Below are 18,862 nucleotides of genomic sequence, written 5' to 3' on the forward strand. Positions count from 1 at the left end.
CATGGCTGCATCCCGGGCTGTCCACACACAGGGAGAAGGAGGCACGTTCCCCAGGCAGCTACAGGCCCCGCGGATTCCTTCTGGGCCTGATAAGGGGGGCTGGGAGAGGGGCTGCTGGGAGAATCTAACAAACCACGGCACCAACATGGCTAATTGGAAGCAGCTGCCGTTGCAACCAGAGACTTGTCAGCTGTGATTAAGCGAAGTTGCCTTCAGGCCAATCAACTTCAAAATTATGCAAATAGGGCCGCAGCAGCGACCACAGGGGTGGTGCGGAGCTGGCTCCCCAACCCAGCCTGGCCTGGAAGGGCCCCCCATCCACGCATCTCCCCTGAAGCGGCTCCACTTCTGGGGGTTAACGAGCCTCCCGCCCACACTCTCTGTAAATTGGCACTGAAGCTGCTGAGCAGAGCCGGAGGTGATCCTGCAGCCAGCCACCCAGAGCCAGGCCAGGCCCAGACCCCTCTCTCGAAAGCTCGGCTACCCCCACTGGCCTGGGAGGTCACCAGGTCACCAGCCTGGCCGGCCACACTGGCCCTCAGTGAGCCAGGTAGGGTCTCCCCTGGGAGGCTGCACGCCAGGAGGGCTCCCTGGTGGCAATGGCTGAGTGGAGATAAAAGAGGATGCTTCCATAGGTGGCAGGAGGTGGCTTTAGGCCACCCTCCCTACGGCTTGCTAACACTTGCTCACCCCTACCAGCTCTCCTGGGCCCTGACCTGGACTGAGAGTGGCCTCCTGCTCATCTCCACTCCTGGGACCCCCAGAACCCCACATGTGCTGTACCCCAAACTTAACTCCTCAGCCATCCCATCCCCAGAAGAACAAGCGATCAGTCACCAGACTGGGGTGGGGGCCAGGAGGGAGGGAAGACCTCGCTCAGGCACGCCCCTTCAGGTGCATTCCCTGAGTCCTCATCCTGGTCTCAGAGGGTGGCAGCGCCATGCGTCTTAGGAGACGGGAAGGGAGGCCAGCTCCTAGGCCCAAGGTCATCGTGCCCAGGTGCCGGCAGGTGTCTGGGTAGCAGCTGGCTTCTGGAAGCAGACCATACCCTCTGAGCCATTCCACTGGCCTTTATCTCTTCCTGTCTGCTCTCACACCTTCCCAGCCTGGGGGTACCTCCCCAGCAAAGCCAGGGTCAGCCAGCACGTCCGCTGTTTAAACCTGTCCTCCCCCGACTGGTGACCCATTCTGAGTTTGCACTCTGGAAACAAAAGAATCCATAATAAATGTGTCTGCAGGAGTTCAGAGTGGCCGGAGCCCCCTGACATCCGCCAGGTGGGCTCTGACCCTGGGGCCTTGACACCGAAGATGCTTAAGAAGGACCCAGAGAGCAAGGGGTGGAGCACAGACCCCAGCTGGATGAAGACCCCACGCTCAGGCTGACAGCGACCTGCCCCTCCAGGGGAGGTCCCTGCTCCACTGGGCAGAGCCTGGGGCCAGGATGAGCCTTCCTCCCAGGGATCCTCCAGGGGCTGAACACGACTCCCGGGCCCATCATGGCAGGCTTCCTCCTTTTCAAAACTGAGTGTTGCTTACAGAGCAGAAAAAAAAAAAAAGCAAAATTTTACAGCGTACGTTGACATCTAGGTAAACAGTGTTATGGAGGTCTAATTAGTGCACTGCGGTGGGGAAAATGCTGGCTCCGAAATTTCTGGGGAATGGAGAGGTAACATCAAAAAGCACTGATGAGAGAGCCGTCGACAGGAAACCGGATCAGAACTGGGGCGTGAGGGCGGGACTTCCTGGGGAGGCGGGTGCTGGGCCCACGCCTGGCAGAGGGCAGCCTGGCAGAGGGCAGCCAGGGAGAGGCTGGAGAGGTGGGATTGGGGCGGGGACACAGTTGCCCTATGACCCTGGACACGTCCCTTTGCCTCTCTGGGCCTCGCCCCATAAAGTGGGGTGCTAACCCCCAGCCTCACATGGGCAGGTGAGATTACTCAAGACAGAAAATGTGAAACCCAACCCAGCTGGGAGCTCAGGACATGGGTGCAAACAGAACCCAAACCAGAACTAAGCCAAGTCTCATGACTTGCCCTCCACACGTGGAAACGAGAGGAAGAGACGATTTTCGAGGACTTACTATGTGCTGTCCGGCCCGCGTGACGGACATTTGACAAAGATCGTCTCCTTTTAATGTTTTTTTTTAAAGGGTACTACTGCTCACTGGTGGCTCATACGGTATAAGCACCTGCCTGCAATGCGGGAGACCCGGGTTCAATTCCTGGGCCGGGGAGATCCCCTGGAGAAGGCAATGGCAATCCACTCCAGCACTCTTGCCTGGAAAATCCCATGGAGCCTGATAGGCTACAGTCCATTGGGTCGCAAACAGTGACTGAGCGACTTCACTTCACTTCATTGCTCACAGTCTGCAGATGAGAAAACTAAGACTCAGAAGTGCTGTGTCACCTGCCCAAGATCACACAGCAGCTGAGCTACTGGGACTTTCATCCAGGCTGGTCCAGTTTCCAAGTGAAAGTTCCTCCTTGACGGGCCTTTGGCTCTTGGCTTTGGTATTTGGGGAGGAAATAGGGGGTGGAGGAGGGAGTTGCGACACCCTCAAACAGAACCGGAGAAGGCAATGGCAACCCACTCCAGCACTCTTGCCTGGAAAATCCCATGGCCAGAGGAGCCTGGAAGGCTGCAGTCCATGGGTCGAGAAGAGTCAGACATGACTGAGCAACTTCACTTTCACTTTTCACTTTCATGCACTGGAGAATGAAATGGCAACCCACTCCAGTGTTCTTGCCTGGAGAATCCCACGGACGGGGGAGCCTGGTGGGTTGCCGTCTATGGGGTCGCACAGAGTCGGACACGACTGAAGCGACTTAGCAGCAGCGGCAGCAGCAAACAGAACCACTGAGAATTCCCCCCCTCTCCTAATGCCTGGGGGAAAAGAAAAGAGACCATTCTCTGGGGACTGGAATCAGCTGGTTCCATTTCCTACTGGGCTGGAGCCCTCCCCAACCCTCCACACTCAGGACTTCCCAGTGATCCAGCCCCGGTTGAAATCCCCCAGAACTCAGTGACCCACCACCTCTGGGCACAGCCTGGAAAGTGGGGAGGTGGGACCTGCCCCCTGCCTCTCTGCACAGCACCCTCTGCCCCTCCGGTCTGGCCCCACGTCGACCCGCGGGCACTTGGCCCCAGTGGTTGAAAGACCCCGTTCGGGAGTTATGTCTGCAGAAAAGGAAAGCACCCATGCTGGGGGAAACCTGCGATGTCTCAGACCTGCTCCTGGCCCCAAGGATGGCGGGGGAACATCTGGGTCTTGGGGTCACAGCTCTGGTTCCAACCCCATCTCCACCACTTACAAACACAAGACCATGAGCGGGTCACTTCATTCAAAGCCGCTGTTCCTTCCTATCTCCCTCCCTCCCTTCCATCCATCACTCAGGCAGGACGCCTGCCAGATTGCCAATCGCAGCTCTAGGCCCTGAGGATACAGGAGTGAGGAGACAGACGCAGCCGGCCCTTGGCATGGAGACGCTTTGTCTGCCTGTCCTGTGCATCCATGTGAGTCCCCTACAGGCCGCTGCCTCCCTCTCTGAGGACGGGCCCGCCAGGGAGGACGGCCCCTCTGAGACCCCTGGCTGCCCAGCCCAGCGCTGGGCACGGAGGAGGAGGCGGCGGTGGGGTGTGGGGGTAGGAGTGGGCCTGGGCAGTGGCGGAACAGGCAGCGAGGGGGTGAGAGGCCCTGGCCACGGCCTCGGACAGTCCACAAATAAACTCCGGCTCGTCGCTCTTCCCCACTGAGAGAGAAAATAGCTTTCACACTATATTTTCTGATTTTTTTTTTTCACTTCACTGCTTCTAAATCGATCCAGAACAGATTGTCCAATTGTCTGAATTTCAGGAGAAAAACCTCCTAATCTTCCCCAGACTTCTGCCAGGCTCCGACCCCCCTCCCCCGGGCCAGACCCCAGCCAGACATCCAGGAGCTGCCTGGGCTTATCTGCTAGCCTGACCTGCAGGTGACGGACAGGGGCCCCCTCAGGATAGCTGGGCGTGCACTCCCAGAAGGGTGCTTGTCCCCGGACCCCCTGGACAGAAAGACTGTTTTCGTGGGGAAGGATGGAACTTACCCTACACTGTGGGACAGTGGAGCCACATGGGAGCCTGGGGGCCTGGGGTGGAACTGGAGGCTCCTGCCTCCTCTAACCAGGAGAGGACTGGGTGCTGGATGAGCCACACACCATAAGCAGCTGTGAAGGACCGTCATGATTCCCGTTGACAGTGGCGGTAGGGCAAACAGGTGTCATCGAGCGTGCCTCAGGATCAACTGGTCAGGATTGTGGAGGTGAGGGGACTGGGCCAGAGCACATCCTGACTCCATGCTGTGATGGATTGATTAGCCATGTCTGCCCTGGGTGCAGCAGTGGCCGGTGGTGGTACTCAAGCTACACATCTGCCATCCCACGCCTACAGAGTAAAGTCCAAACTCCTTAACTAGCCAGAGTCCTTGGAGATCAAGCCACAGCCAACTTCCACGGCCTTGCCTCAACAGCTTTCCAAAAATACCACAGGATAGCCGTGCCGTCCAGACGCTTCCCAGACTTTCCCCTCTGGGCTCCGTAGGCACTGTTCCCTCTTCCTCAAGATCCCCTGGCCCCTTGCTCAGCCGCCTGGCCAGCTCACCCTCCACTTCCTTTGGTGCCACCTCCTCCGGTGAGGCCTCCTTGATGTTTGGCCCTCTTCCCCCAGGCAGAGTCGCTACCCTGCCCTCTGCTCCCACTCCCATCAGGGCCATCCCTATGCGGGACTTGGACCCAGGCAGAACAGTCTTTCTGGGGACCCGGTGTCCCAGCAGGACAAGCCCTGAGTACAGTCTTGGGAGTGAATAGCCACACGATGCACACCCAGGTAAATGCTTGCCCACTCCTGGTGGACACCCAGCCCCTTCGGAGAAGGTCCCAGGCGCAGCAGAAAGCAGACTCCAGAGGTTAAGCACCCACTGGCCTCAAGCTCCAGGCCCAGATGATGCTGAGGCAGCCCCAGTGCAGACCCTCACCAGCTCCCGCCAGGTCCCACCCGTCCCCTAGGACTTGCTCCCCCCTGTGTCTCTCTGCCAAAGAGAAGGAATGCAAATAACAGGGACAGATGGGTGGAGCTTGTGGAGGCCTCCCTCCTGGACTGCTCTGCCTCCGTGACCCTCTTTCAGACTCACTGCAAGAGGGTCTGCTGTGGACCCTGCTCTCTGCAGAGGAGGAAACTGAGGATGGAGGTGGCTAGGCAAGGCCACCCAGATGTAAGGGGGCACACAGGAGCATGGTGACCCACACCTCCAGGCCAGCACCTCTCCTGACCACAGAGGGTTCCCTGCCTTCTCTCCATCCCCCATGGGAAGATCTGAATCCTGGCTTCGCTCTTTAGCAGCTATGTGTCCCTGGGGACGCCACAGCCCTTCTCTGAGCCTCAGGTGAGAATGGTGATCCATCCTTTTTCGGGTGTATTACAAGTATTAAATCAGGTAGTATTTGCAAAGCACCCAGAACAGGGCTAGACAAAGTTGGGGGACCTCCCGGCAGGTCAGGGCTCCAGGGCCCGGGGTCTTGGTCCCAGCGCCCATTCTGTGGCCTCAGCAGATTGGCAGTGCCCTCTCCCCTCACTCTTTTCCAGAACGCATGTCTGGTGCCCTCTTTGGAAGGAATCAGATGGCCCACAGGCTGGCGGTCCACACTGCCTGCACCATGCCTCCCCCAGCTTCAGAACCTTCCTGCAACCTGCTGTCCACTACATGGAGTCCAAACACTTCCTCCGACTTGCCACGCACCTTCACAAACCACACACCACGCTCAGCGTGTGAGCTTCGTGCATCACCACGCCCCCAAAGGAAACAGCATTCCCCCATATTATGGAGGAGAAGACAGAGGTTCCGGCAAGCACCAGGACTCCCCTGCCCTAAAGAGGAGGAAGCCACAGTCTGAATACAGTTCTGTCCAGCTCCCAAACCAAACTGTCAGAGACACCAAGTAACCTGGGTCTTCAGACTCAGCCCCTCACCCCCAGTTCCTGGAAGGTGGATAAATGTTCACGCAAAGAGAAATCATGCTGCTAAGCCACTTCAGTTGTGTCCAACTCTGTGTGACCCCATAGACAGCAGTCCACCAGGATCCCCGGTCCCTGGGATTCTCCAGGCAAGAACACTGGCGTGGGTTGCCATTTCCTTCTCCAGTGCATTAAAGTGAAAAGTGAAAGTGAAGTCGCTCAGTCGTGTCCGACTCTTAGCGATCCCATGGACTGCAGCCCACCAGGCTCCTCCGCCCATGGGATTTTCCAGGCAAGAGTACTGGAGTGGGGTGCCATCGCCTTCTCCAGGAAAGAGATCATATCCAGCTATAAAACTCATTCTATCTCATCACTCACAGCCCTCAAAGACTCTGCCCCAGTCTCTAGGCCCCTTCCCGAGCTTCCCTGATTTTAGGCTTTCAATGTTTCCTGACAGCCATCACTCACTCATTCATTTATTTACCCATTCATCCATCCCCTTGTGCATCAACCTGTGCATCCATCCCCCCCCACCCACCCACCCACCCACCCATCCATCTATCCATCCACACATTCATCCATCCACCCACCCACCCGACCATCTATCCATCCATCCATATGTACATCCATCCACCCATTCATCCACTCACCTAGCAACCTGTCCATCCATCTACCCATCCATTCATCCATCCCTCTATCCATCCATCCATCCACACATTCACCCACCCTCCCACCCACCCATCCATCTATGCATCCATCCATCCATTCATCCATCCATTCATCTTTCCTGGTGGCTCAGATGGGAAAGAATCTGCCTGCAATGCTGGAGACTCGGGTTTGATTGGCTGGGAAGATCCCCTGGAGAAGGAAATGCCTACCCACTCCAGTATTCTTGCCTGGAGAATCCCATCAATAGAGGCTACCGTCCACAGGGTTCCAAAGAGTCTGACACAGTTGAGCAACTAACACATCCATCAGCAGTTCACCCCTTCGTTCACAGACCCATCCAAAGCATGCCTGAGCTAGAAGCTGGCTACACAGCAAAATCAGGAATAAGGTGGTCTCTGACCTTCGTGACAGAGAAAGGCCACTGCTTCTGTGCTCTCTGGGTGTTTCTGTTATTAAATGCAGCGGTGATGACAATGCTAACAGTATTATTCACTGAGTGCTTATTATGTGCTTGGCTCTGTACCGGACATGTTCCTTGAATCAGCTCTTTTCATTTTTGCTGCAACTCTTGCTAGGTGAGTGCTTCTCCATTTTTAGAAGAAACTGAAGCTCGGAGAGGTTTTATAACTTGCCTAAGGTCACATAGCTATTAGGGGTTGAAAGTGAAAGTGAAGTCGCTCAGTCGTGTCCAACTCTTTGCGACCCCATGGACTGTAGCCTACCAGGATCCTCAGTCCATGGGATTTTCCAGGCAAGAATACTGGAGTGGGTTGCCATTTCCTTCTCCAGGGGGATCTTCCCCACCCAGGGATCGAACCCGTGTCTCCCGCATCGTAGGCAGATGCTTTACCGTCTGAGCCACCAGGGGGTTGAAACTGGGATTCAAGTCTTGATGGCCCCTTCCATAGCTTGGGGATAATAAGTAATAGTTATCACTGTAATTGATCCAGGAGCCTGGAATGTCACAGTCCTCACCTTGAATCCTCAAAACCACCCTTGTAAGGTATTATTATGACTATCATAAACATTATCAAAGTTATTTTTAAAATGAGGACATAGGGTCAGAGAGGGAAGTAAGCAGCGCAGCACTGGCCGCCGGTGGGGGATGTGACCCCAGGCAGGGGGGCCCCAGAGCTGGCCATCTCGCCACCTGCTCTGTGGTTGCCATGGCACCGGGCAGGCACCAGAGCAGTCTAGGGGCCACCATATTCACTTCTTCACTTAATCAACAATCACAGTCTTGGAATCCCCTGCTCTGAGGGTTCCTGGATGATCAGGTTTGGGTCCCTCCCAGCTGCTTCATCAAAAGACTGGAGCAGTGTTCACAGAGTAACAGGTAATAAAGTGAGATTACAGAGAGCTGACGTGTCTTTGAATGCACACGATGGGCTAAGCTGCAAATCTGTCTTATCTGATTCATGCAACAACCCATTTCACAGATGAGGAAACTGAGGCTCACAAGTTATATAACCTGCCAGGGTCATAAAGTTAGGAACAAGCAGAGGGGAGACTGGTCCATGCTGGAGCCCCAAGTGTAGCCTCGGTGGTCCAGGCTGCTCCTGTGGGATCAGAGCCAGGAGCTTCCCTGAAGCACTGCTTGTTGCCCTGACGATGGGCCTCAGCTCAGAGGCCCTGCTTATCCCCCAAAAGCCTGAAGGTCTCAGGGATCAGATTCTGAGCAGCGACAGCCAGATGATGCCGTGTTCCCCATCTGCTCCCAGAAAAATCTAAACAACAGGGCTCTTTAGAGGCAAGTCCATGGGAGGGTGTATTGGGTTCCTCCTGAGCTGAAGGCTGGGCTCCACTGACCGGGCCTCTTTGGCCAGTCCTCTGGGGCTCAGTGATGATCCAGGCTTTCCACAAATGGGCAGGGAGAGGCTCCATCTTCCCATTTTATGGATGTAGAGACTGAGGCTCAGAGCCCATAGGTCTGGCATGGACATCCGGGGACTCCTGTCCTAAAGCCAAGCCTGGGCTGTAGCCGAGGAGGAGGAGCAGAAAGAGGATCTTGTGGACTTTGGTATTAGTAATTCTGTTATTCTTTGACCTCATGTTTAAAATTTCCATTTAGGAGGTTACGATATGTTCTGCTGGCCCCATAGAGCCCATCTAACCCAGAGCCTCAGGTTTCAGAGCTCGGACTTGCTTCCCGGCCATTTGCCTCTCCTCTCTGGCCTCTGTTCTCCTTAGGGAAAAGGAACCTAGGAAGGTGGCCCTGGGGTTGTCTGAGTGTGCGGGAATATAATGGACAAAAAAGGGCTTCGTAATGAAGGAATCTGCAAACATTAAAATCCAAAGATCCAAAGATGTCTGAGACCCATTTTAAGACTTTGTTCAGGCACTCCTCTGCCTCCTGAATGCCCTCTGCCCCCTTGTGCTGGCACACTCCTATCCACCTTTTAAGACCCAAACCAAAAGTTACCTCCACCAGGAAGCCCTCCCTGACCCCTCAGGTATAGTGGGACCTCATAGGTGTCTGGTTTTGGGGGTTTTTTTCCTGCTTTTCTGCCTCCAACAGACACACCACAAAATCCAGCAGGGCAGGGTCCTGTTTTAACTATCTCTTGTTCCCCAGGTCTGGCACTGTGTCTGGTACAGGGTAGGTGTCCCGGAAAGGTGGAATGAGCCAGAGCTTAAATGCATATTCTGTTGGTCTATAAACCCAGCTGTGCGTGGACGATTCTCCTGACAAAGATGAGGAGCCTGAAGTGAAAGCAAATCACCATCATTTCAATAACCCGCTCAGGGATCTGTGGAGGAAATTCTTGAGCTGGATTATGGAAGGAATTTGCCTTTATTTTTAATTTGTGCCGATATCTAAGAAAGCGGCACTTCTTTCCAATCCATCATGCGCCAGGGAGCTTCCAAGCTGGTGCAGGAGGCAAACTTTCCCAATTTCCTGATGCAAATCTCGCAGCCTCGGCAAAGCGGCCGTTCCGCCCTCCGCCGGGCATTTCTCAGATGCTTGCCAGCAAGGAATAATCAGATTATGTAGCTGGGTTTTAAAAGATCACGGTTTGTCTCATTTTCCAGGGAAGTGTGAACCAAAAAAAAAAAAAAATTCTTTTTTTCCTCCCAGGGCTCTGTTAAAAGCTTCCAGAACTTACTTAATTCAGTGTTAAATGGGTGTAATTTGGGAAACTCATGCATTATTTCTTAATTTCTTGAAGGCGAGTTTGCGCTCGTCTGCTGGGGTAGGTGTGCGTGTGGACATATGGGCGGTGATGGGAGTGTGTGCCCCAGACCGGGGAGGAAAGGGGGCAGCCGGTCCACAACATGCCAAGGGAACGCTCCATTCATGGCTGGTGGCTGGAAACGTGTGACAGGAGGCATCTGCATTTCATCTCACGGCTTCTGCTTCTCCGCTTGCATGGCCAGGGAGGGTGAGATTCTGAAGCCTTTCCCTGACGGGAGAGCCTCAGGGTTTGGGGGGCAAATATCACGTCTGCACCCCCTCCCCCATGCCAGGCAGTGGCCTCAGATGCCCCTGAACGATGCCGACAGGGCCGGCATCATATTGTGAACATCCTTGACCTTCCAGGATGCCCAATTCACTGTGACCTTGAGCACGCCGCCAGCCCGCCCTGGGCCCCAGGGTCCCCACTTACACGGGTAAGTGGACAAGCTTCGAGCTCCCTATCAGGCGCTAAAGCATCCCGACATCACGGTACAACACACGGGCCTCAGAGATGCTGAGGTCCCTGACTTTATCTGCCCCTCCCCCAGCTGTAGGGTGTGGAGGGTAGGGGCTCCCACACCCCAGACTCTGCCCGTGACTTTCCCCACCGCAGCCCTCATGAAGCCCGTTAGGGAGGAGCTAAGTCGCTGCACTGTTGAACAAGAAAACCCTGGCTCAGACAGCAAGAGCTTCACCAGTGAGTGGTCACATCAGAACGTCCAGAGAAGACCCTCTGGAAAATTTTCAACCTGCTCGCAGCTAAGGAAGAAAGGAAAGAGCGGCTCATCTCATGTGGGCCAAACTTGGGTACAGGGGTGGTGCACCAGCAGGTCCAGAGGTGCTGGGACGGCCACGGTCTCAGCTCAGAGAGGCATTTGTTCATATAGTCAGTCGTCAAACAGATCCTGCGCCCTGGGTCACGTCTCGGGGCAGGTGTGAGGGGGCTTGGCTGCTTCTTTACCTTCCTAGGGGGTCAGACACTGGAGAAGGGGGTCAAGGAATGTGTGTGCTGGAGGCAGGAGGGAAGGGAAGGATAAAAGAGAGAGAGAAGGAGGAGGGAGGGGGTGGGGCCTCTCCTCTGCCAGCAAGCCCTGTGTAGGCTGAGGCTGACACCAACAGAGTGGGTAGCACCTGGCACCCCCTGGAAGACTGTGGCCAGGGCGGGCAGGGCCTCTGGTCACCCTCCCCACTTTCACTGGCTCCAGATAGTCAAGACCCAGCCTGCCATAAGAGTGTTTAGGAACCAAGGACCCACAGTGCTCAGGAGTTGACTACTGCTTCAGCAACTTCTAGAAAGAGTGGCTGGGCTAGGGAAAAACCACCCTGGGAGAGCTAGAGATGGGCTCTGAGTTCATCCTAAGATTAATATGAATCTGTTGTGTGACTCAGCCAGAGAGAAGCTGAAGCAAGAGGTTGCATTAATAGAGGTAGAGCATCCCCAAGGAGGGAGGTGATAGTTTTCCTCTGCGCCTAAGACGGGCCACACTCTGCATCAGTCCAGAAGAGAGTGAGCAGGACAATGACTAGGAGGATGTGAGACTCAGCAAAGTGTCTGAAGAGCCGCCAGGGTCACCATCGGGCACAGGCTGAACTCCGGGTGGTGGAGCGTAGTGGTTAGGGTCATGAGCGTAGCTGTGGTACTTTTAACCTCCCTGAGCCCGTTTTCTCAGCAGGGCAACTGAATCAACAGCTGCTTGACTCAGGGTTGGTGCGCAGAATTAAATGGGCTCAGTGCCTGCCCCGCACAGGGCCTAGCACACAGTGGGCCTCTGGCTTTCACGGTCAAAGGCAATCCCATTGCCATTCAGGCAAATCTTTATATTTGTGACAGTGAAGTAGTCTGTCACAGACTCCAGCAGGGAGCTGCCAGATCTGGTGGCTACTTGCTACTTTCCCCTCCCAGCAGCAGCCAAGGGCCAGGCCAGGAAGAGGTCCTCTCCCACCATGTGGCCAGGAAGCAGACCCTCCTTGTTCTTCCAAACCTCCCTCTGCCCACCCCAATCACAGGCTCCACCCACAGACCAGGGACCAGTCCAAGGGCTGAACCCAACCATCCCTCCCTCCTCCCACTACCTAACCCACATCTAGGATGGGCAGCGACCTGCTCTCCTGTCCTAGCCCTGCTCTGACTGCACCAACTCCCCCTGCTCCCTAGTCCTGCAGCGCCCTCCCCTCCACGCCCCACCTCCGAGCCCTGCCCGCCTGCCCACAGGATACCTCCCTCCCAGCTGTGTGTCCACATCTGTGCCCCTGGAGGGGCTCTGCCGGGGAAACACCACTGCTCCTCTCTTCTGGCTGATTCATGCCTGCCTGCCTTTTGGACCGGGTGCCCCCTAGCCCTGAAGCCACCGCAGGGTCTCTGGGCAGATTCTCCCCACTTGCATCCCCCATACTCAGCGCCACCCCCCCCCCCCCGCCGGCTCTGGGGAAGCCCTTCATCCCCACTGGCTTCTCCGGGCGGGTTTCCCTTGGAGCAAGGGCAGAGCTGCTGTCTCCAGCAGCAGACCTGGGGGCTCGCTGAGTTTGGCTGAAGAAGAGGAGTGAGGGGGGAGGGATGGATGGGTGGCATCCTCAGCTTCCTGGGGACCTTGCTCTCTCTCTCACTCACAAAGGTCTGAGCGGCGCTGGCCCAGCCCCCACTCGGCCTGTCCAGTCCAGCTGCCCCCGATAAGCTCCAGGCTGGTAGCCTGGGAGCGGCGGGGTGGGACGCGCACACACACACACCCCCCACATGGCTCAGGGCCAGTCTCCCCCTGCCCAGCTTCCCCCGCCAGTCCAATACCTCCTAGATGCCTGAGACAGAGCGGAGAATTCAGTGTGATGATGACGGCAGGGAAGCCCCTCCCTGGGGCTTTCAGCTTGAGCCTCGAGGGGTGGGGGCTGCCTGGCCATAGCGAACTTTCCAGCTACCTCCTGCCCCACACTCAGCCCCCAGCCTGGACAGGCACAGACCGCAGCCTCTCTGGGGGAGGCGGATTCGTGCTCAGGGACGTGTTCCGCCCTGAGCGGACACCGGTCTAGGGGGTGGTGGGGGACGGATCCCAATCCCGGGCAACACTGACCAGCATGGTTACGCTCCTGGCTGACCCCAAGGACCCAGGCTGGGCTGCCAGCTTCCCTGCCACCTTCAGCCCACCTGGCAGGTGAGGGAACAGGGGGTGATGGAGGAGCTCCCTTTAGCCTGATCTGAACGCAACTTGCTGGCTCAACCCTATTTCCATAGCAGCCCAGAGTGAAATTCGCGGGACACCAGTGACTAAAGACACACTGGGGTCCAGGCCCTCATTCCACACTAGGAAAGAGGCCCAGAGCAGGACAGGCACCTGCCTAGGGTCACACAGTCAGAACTCACAGAGCTTTCTCGGTGTGACCTCGCAGCAACCTTCAGAGGTGGGCATGGAGCCCGTGCTACTTTACAAGATGGGGAAACAGGGGCTCAGAGGGGCCAAGCGCCTTGTTCAAGGTCACACAGCGGCGGGGAGAGGTGGGTGGAGGCATCCGGCTGTGATTCCTGGGGCAAGGCACTTTTCCCTCTTCCCATCCCTGCCTGGGCTTGCCGGGGCAGGAGGAGCAGTCGCTAAGACAAGGGATCAGAGAGGTCAGGAGAGGCAGAGTAGACACAAGGCATGCTGGCAGATTATGTAAGTCGTCTTCCCAGCCCCACTGCCCCAGGGGTGCCGGCTGGGGAAGCCGCACAGGGCACCAGACCCGGGAGGTCGGGCCTGGCCCACCAGCCCGCCTCGGCTCTCTCTAAGAGATGACAGTTGCAGGCGCCAGGACACACTGGCTTTTCCTCCTCCTTTCTGGCTTCCTCTGGCTGAGTAACAAATACTAACAATGATAATGATAATAATAATTAGAATAAATATAACCTGAAGACGCTCGGGGTCTCGTTGCCATGGCAACCGTTGGCGCTAAGGCGCTTCGGAGGCCGCCGCCAGGCCACCCGGCCCCCGGGCGCGGAATCAATATTGATTCGGCCCCAGGAGGCGGCGGCGGCTCCTCCACTGGGACCACGCGGCGGGTGGCGAGCGAGGGACACGCACTTGGAGAGGCCTTCGTGATTGCCCGCGCCGCCCAGCCCGGACCCTCGGAACCGGTCGGGTCCCCAGTCTGGCTCCGGAACCCTGCCCGGCGCGCACGGGGCTCGGGGTTCGCCCAATTTCCGCACTGGTCCTCGGACGCCGGTCCCCGCCTCGGACGCGAATGCCGGTCCCAGCGGCCGCGTCCCTGCCCGGTGCGCCCTGAACTGCTCCTCGGACCCGGCCCAGGTCCTCTCCAAGGTTTAGCGACCCCGACCTTGGTGAGCCCTGGCGCGGACCCCAATGCCAAGGCGCCGGCTGTCCGACGCGTCTCCCACCCCCAGACTCTTCCCTGGGTGTCCCCGGCCCCCTTTCCACAGCACCCCGGGTCCCTCGATGCTCCGAACTTGCCTCTCCCAGGGCGCCCACCTCTCCCCGCCCGCCTCGGGCGCCCGCACCCCCTTCTCGGGGAGCCAGGGAGCCGAAGATCCGCGCCCCCCACCTCACAACTCGCCGGGACCCTCCTCCTCCAGGAGCTCCACTCCGACCCCTCTCGCCAGCTGCGCTCGGACCCCCGGCCCAGCGCGCCCCTCCCCCGCGCGGCCCCAGCCCGGCCCGCCCCCGGGGCGCCGCTCACCTCCTGCCCGCCGCCCGCTCGCTCTTCGCTGCGCCGCGGGGAGTCGGCGCCCGCGGGGCTGAGCCGCCTGCCGGGGCGCCGGGCCGCCCACGCCCCCGCGGTGCCCCCGCCGCCGCCGCAACAGTTGTCCCGGCTCCGGGGGGCTCCGGGGCCAGCGCCAGGAAGGCGGCTGCTCCTAGGAGCGCGGAGCGCGGCGCGCGGGGCGCGGGCGCGGGCTCAGGCTGGGGCTCCGGCTCGCGGACCGGCCGCCGGCCGCATGCCCCGCCGCGCGCCCGCCCGCCCGCCGGCTACTGGGCGGCCCGCGCCGCCCGCCCGCCCGCCGGCCCAGAGCCCCGCGCCGCGCCCGCCGCCGCCGCCGCCGCCGCGCTCATGCTCGCCGGCCCTGCGCTCGCCGCCGCCGCCGCCGCCGTGCCCACTTCACTCTTTGCCGCTTGCCGCTCGCCCTCTGCTGCCCCCTCTCCCGGCTCGCGGCGCCCCGCGCTCCCGCCCAGCGCCCGCGGCTCCCTTCTCTCTCTCTCTCCCCCCGTTTCTCCTTTCGCAATCTCTCTTCCTCCCCGAGCTCGCCCTCGCCCCGGTCGTGTATCTCTGCGTCTCTTCCCTTTCGCGACCTCCTCTTTCTTTTCTGCTCCCCCCTTTCTCACTGTTTCCTCCCCTCCTCCCCCCTTCCTGTCTGCTGTCCCCTTACCGCTCTGCTCCCGCTTTCTTTCCCTTCTGTTCCTTTCCTTTCTTCCTTCCTCCTCCGGCACCCCATCGCCGTCTCCCCAGCTCCGCCACACTCACCTGCCTCCTTCCTGGCCGCTCCCCAGCCCTCGGGCCGGCGCAGCTGTTGTAGGGGGGCGGGCGAGGGGCGCACCAGCCCCGCTCCGGCCACCTGGCTGCTGGCCGGGCGGCCCCTCCAGCCTCCCCTCCTCCGGCGGCCGGCCGCTGGAGGGCCCCACCTGCCGCGCGCCTCCCGCTGCGGGTGCTGAGCCAGACATCCCCTCCAGGCGGCCCCTCCTCCGGAGGTGGTCAGGGCCGGGGTCAGGCTGAGGTGGCCCCTGGCACGGTCAGACTTGGGCCGGAGACTCCTTCGCAGCAGACCAGATCTGGCCAGTTTCCAATGAGAAAACCCCGACTTCCTCGGGCCTCCGTGAGGACGGCGTGGGCTCCCCGCCCCTGTTCCAATCCGCCCTTCTCTCCACTTCTCCTCCCCAGCAGCCGCCCCGTCCCCCCCCCCGCCCCCCCGTTTCACCCCACACCTGCAGGACCGCCCGGGGCCAGACTGAGCCAACCTCACTAAGCCTCAGTTTCCCCACCTGGCCCCGGCCCAGTGACCTCTGGGGGTAAAGCTGGTCATATAGGGGCCACTACAGCCTCTTCCACGGCCCGGCAGAGAGTCTGGCAGTGAGGATGGCTCCCTGATCCGTGGATCAGGGAGGGACAGTGGCTCTGAGTGCCCAGGGTGCCGTGGACCTCACCCCTGCAAAGCCCACGTCCACAGTGTCCCCGGCTCTGGCCCCATTTTTACAGACATTGATTGCACCTCTCCAGAAACAGGCGGAGCCCGTCACACACCTTGTTTGACTTATTCCTCACCACAGTGCTGGGTCTTGGCTTCCCCATTTTACAAGTGAGGCAGTTGAGGCTCAGAGAGGTTAGAGCAACTGCCCTGAGCCACACAGCTGCAAAAAGACAGGACCAGGGCTCGAGCCCAGATTCCAGCCCCCACCCCCACCACCACACCTTTGACAGCTTTCTTCTCTAAACAGGTCACAGCATCATCTCCTTCTCGAAACGTTTTAAAGATTAGATGAGGCGGGATATTTGACACACTTTGCCCAGCTTCTGTAAACCCTCCCAAGGAGGAGGACCATGATTACCCCATGGGATGATGGAAACAAAGGAGCAAAGAGGTTATGAAACTGGCTGAGGGCCGGGTGCTGGGCTGGTGGCGAGGTGACTTAGGTTGAGAGGTGGCTGTTCCCTGTGCTGGGCTGGGCTGCCCTTGGTGTGCACCCAGGGCCCTGTACCTTCCTTTCCCTACAGGTCAGGCTCCCTAACAAAGCCACTTCACCTCCCTGAGCCTCAGTTTCCTCACCTAGAAATGGGAATCATTCTACCTCCGTAATGAGTCATCATGGGAGTAAATGAGAGGCTACATCAAATAGTCCTGTTGATTATCCCAAATAAGTGAGTGCCGTCATCTATATCAGTGGCCCTTCTGTCCTTCCAGAAAATGGCAGAGTGGGCAGAAAAATGCGTGGGTTTTGGAACCAGTCAGACTTGGAGTTGACTCTCAGCTTGACCATTTACCAACTGTGTGCGCACAGGCAAGGTCACTTCTCCCAAGTCCTGGGCACTGGTCTCCTGAGGCTGTGATAACTAACATCCATGAACCTTGTGGCTTAAAACAGCATAGCTTTATACTCTCTTACAGTTCTGGAGGCCGGAAATCTCCAAATCAGTGTCACTGGCTGAAAGTGTGGGCTGGCCCCCTGGGAGGTTCTCCGGGAGAGTTCCACTTCCTAGTGGCTGCCGGCACCCTTGGCTTGTGGCCCCGTCAAGCCAAGCATCTTCCCACCTGTCTGCCCCGTCTCCATGTGGCTGCTCCTCTATGTGTGTCTGAGCCCCCCACCCCTGCTCCTCTGTGATTGCATTTAGGGCCCACAGATAATCCAGGATAAGCTCCCATCTCAAGATCCTGACCTTAATCGCACCTCTGAAGCCCCTTTCTTCCCGTCCTATATACGGTAAGGTCCTCAGGCTCCAGGGATTCTTCGGAGGCTATCTTTGGGGGATGGGGGAGCATTTTCAGCCTCTCACACGCTGTGCATGGAAGCAGGGCAGGGCAGACCCCGGGACCTCTGGAGGAATCAGGTGAGACCCTAGAAATACTGGCCTGTATGGACCCATTCAACAAATATTTGTGTGTTTCCACTCAGGGCAGGGCTGGGGGAGAAATGAAAGGGGCTGGGCCCCGACCCCGCTACCCACCTTTCTGAGCACCTACTGTGAGTCGAGTTAGGCGGGTGCTCCACTCCTCGCCTGCCTTTAATCCCGGCCCTATTTACTATTTCTCTGTCTTCGGGAGGCCTGCTCCCCCGCAAACGCTGCTCACCCGGGCGGGCGGCCTGGCGGATGACTCACGCTCCTCGCTCTCCACCGAGAGAGCAGCCTTTTCAAAGGGCTGGCTGGGGAGGGAGCTAAATTTAAAGCCAGGCTTCCCGAGAAGATCACCTGCCACGTCAAAATTGCTGCTGTTTAATTAGAAGTGGGGCGGGGAGGGGGGAGGGCGGCCGAGGTCCAGGCCCGGTGAGCCCCTCTGGGAAGGGGGGAGGGAGGCACGCGGAGGCTGAGCCCCTGGGGTGGGCGGGGGAGGAGCCGCGACCAGCCGGCAAGCCAGCTCTGCCGTCATTCCGCACCTCCCTAGGAAGCAGCCCCCGGCCGTCCCAAGGACCCCAGAGTCCTTCCGCCTCCCACCTCCTCAGGCTCCGACTCAAGATCTTAGGCTTCTAAGCCCCCACTTCCCAAATTCCAGAAGTAAGGAACTGGGGCTCCCCATGACCAAGTCATCCAGCCAAGGTGGGGTCCGAACTGCGGGCCTGGCTTGGGGGCCACTTGGTCCCTCAAGGAAGTGGATGGAGGTGGTGGGCAAGGTGCTCAGCTCTTTGAGCCTGTTTCCTTCTCAATCCAAGGAGGCTGAAGCCCCTAGGCCGGGGCCTGCCTACCGCAGGAAGGCACTAACTACAGCCTGTAAGCCTGCCCTCCGGCACTCTCCTGCCACCCCGCCCTGCCCCTTGGAGGCACCAGGTGTCCCTGCCTTCTTTATGCCCTTGCTGCTCCCACTCTCCCAGCTGGCTCTGGGAGTCACGAGGGGGTGGCAAAGTCCCAGTCTTGTGACCCGATAGATTGCAGCACGCCAGGCTTCCCTGTCCTTTACTATCTCCAAGAGCTTGCTCAACTCATCCATGGAGCCGGTGATGCCATCCAACCATCTCATCCTCTGTTGCCCAGTTCTCCTCCGGCCCTCAGTCTTTCCCAGCATCAGCGTCTTTTCCAAGACCCCACCATAACTGCCACAGCTGAGTGTTCTTCTCGAGACTTGTGAGAACACTCAGTCATCTGGTTCAGAGGCCTTCCTAAGGCCAGACACGCTGTACTGATGCCAAGTTGTGCCAGACGAGGGGGTATAAACTTGCCAGGGCCTCCCCACTGCCTCCTCCTGGGCCACAGGGTGTGATACAGTTTCTCCTCTGGCGCTGGCAGGAGGTCTGGCAGAACCATTCACAGCCGTCCTAGCCAAGAGGAAACAGGGCTTCTGTTTGCTTTGAAAAGGCACTTGGCAGACCCAGTTCCAAGAGGGCCTCATCGCCTTCCCCCGGGTGTTACTCC

General features: G+C 58.6%; 1 protein-coding gene across 4 annotated transcripts in view; it reads right to left on the reverse strand.

The window, feature by feature from the left end:
* SHISAL1 (shisa like 1) overlaps positions 1 to 18,862 on the reverse strand; it is a 140,053-nt gene that overhangs the window by 63,970 nt on the left and 57,221 nt on the right. The window contains exon 1 of one of the 4 annotated variants that reach the window (XM_069581739.1): positions 15,272 to 15,634. The exons of 2 other annotated variants lie outside the window; for them this stretch is intronic. The gene's annotated coding sequence lies outside the window, so the exon portion shown is untranslated. Of the gene's footprint in view, positions 1 to 14,491; positions 14,656 to 15,271; positions 15,635 to 18,862 lie in introns of those variants that run through there. One more of the 4 variants, XM_069581740.1, reaches the window with a different exon arrangement.

Source organism: Ovis canadensis, chromosome 3, assembly GCF_042477335.2.
Source record: "Ovis canadensis isolate MfBH-ARS-UI-01 breed Bighorn chromosome 3, ARS-UI_OviCan_v2, whole genome shotgun sequence".
Lineage (NCBI taxonomy): Eukaryota > Metazoa > Chordata > Mammalia > Artiodactyla > Bovidae > Ovis > Ovis canadensis.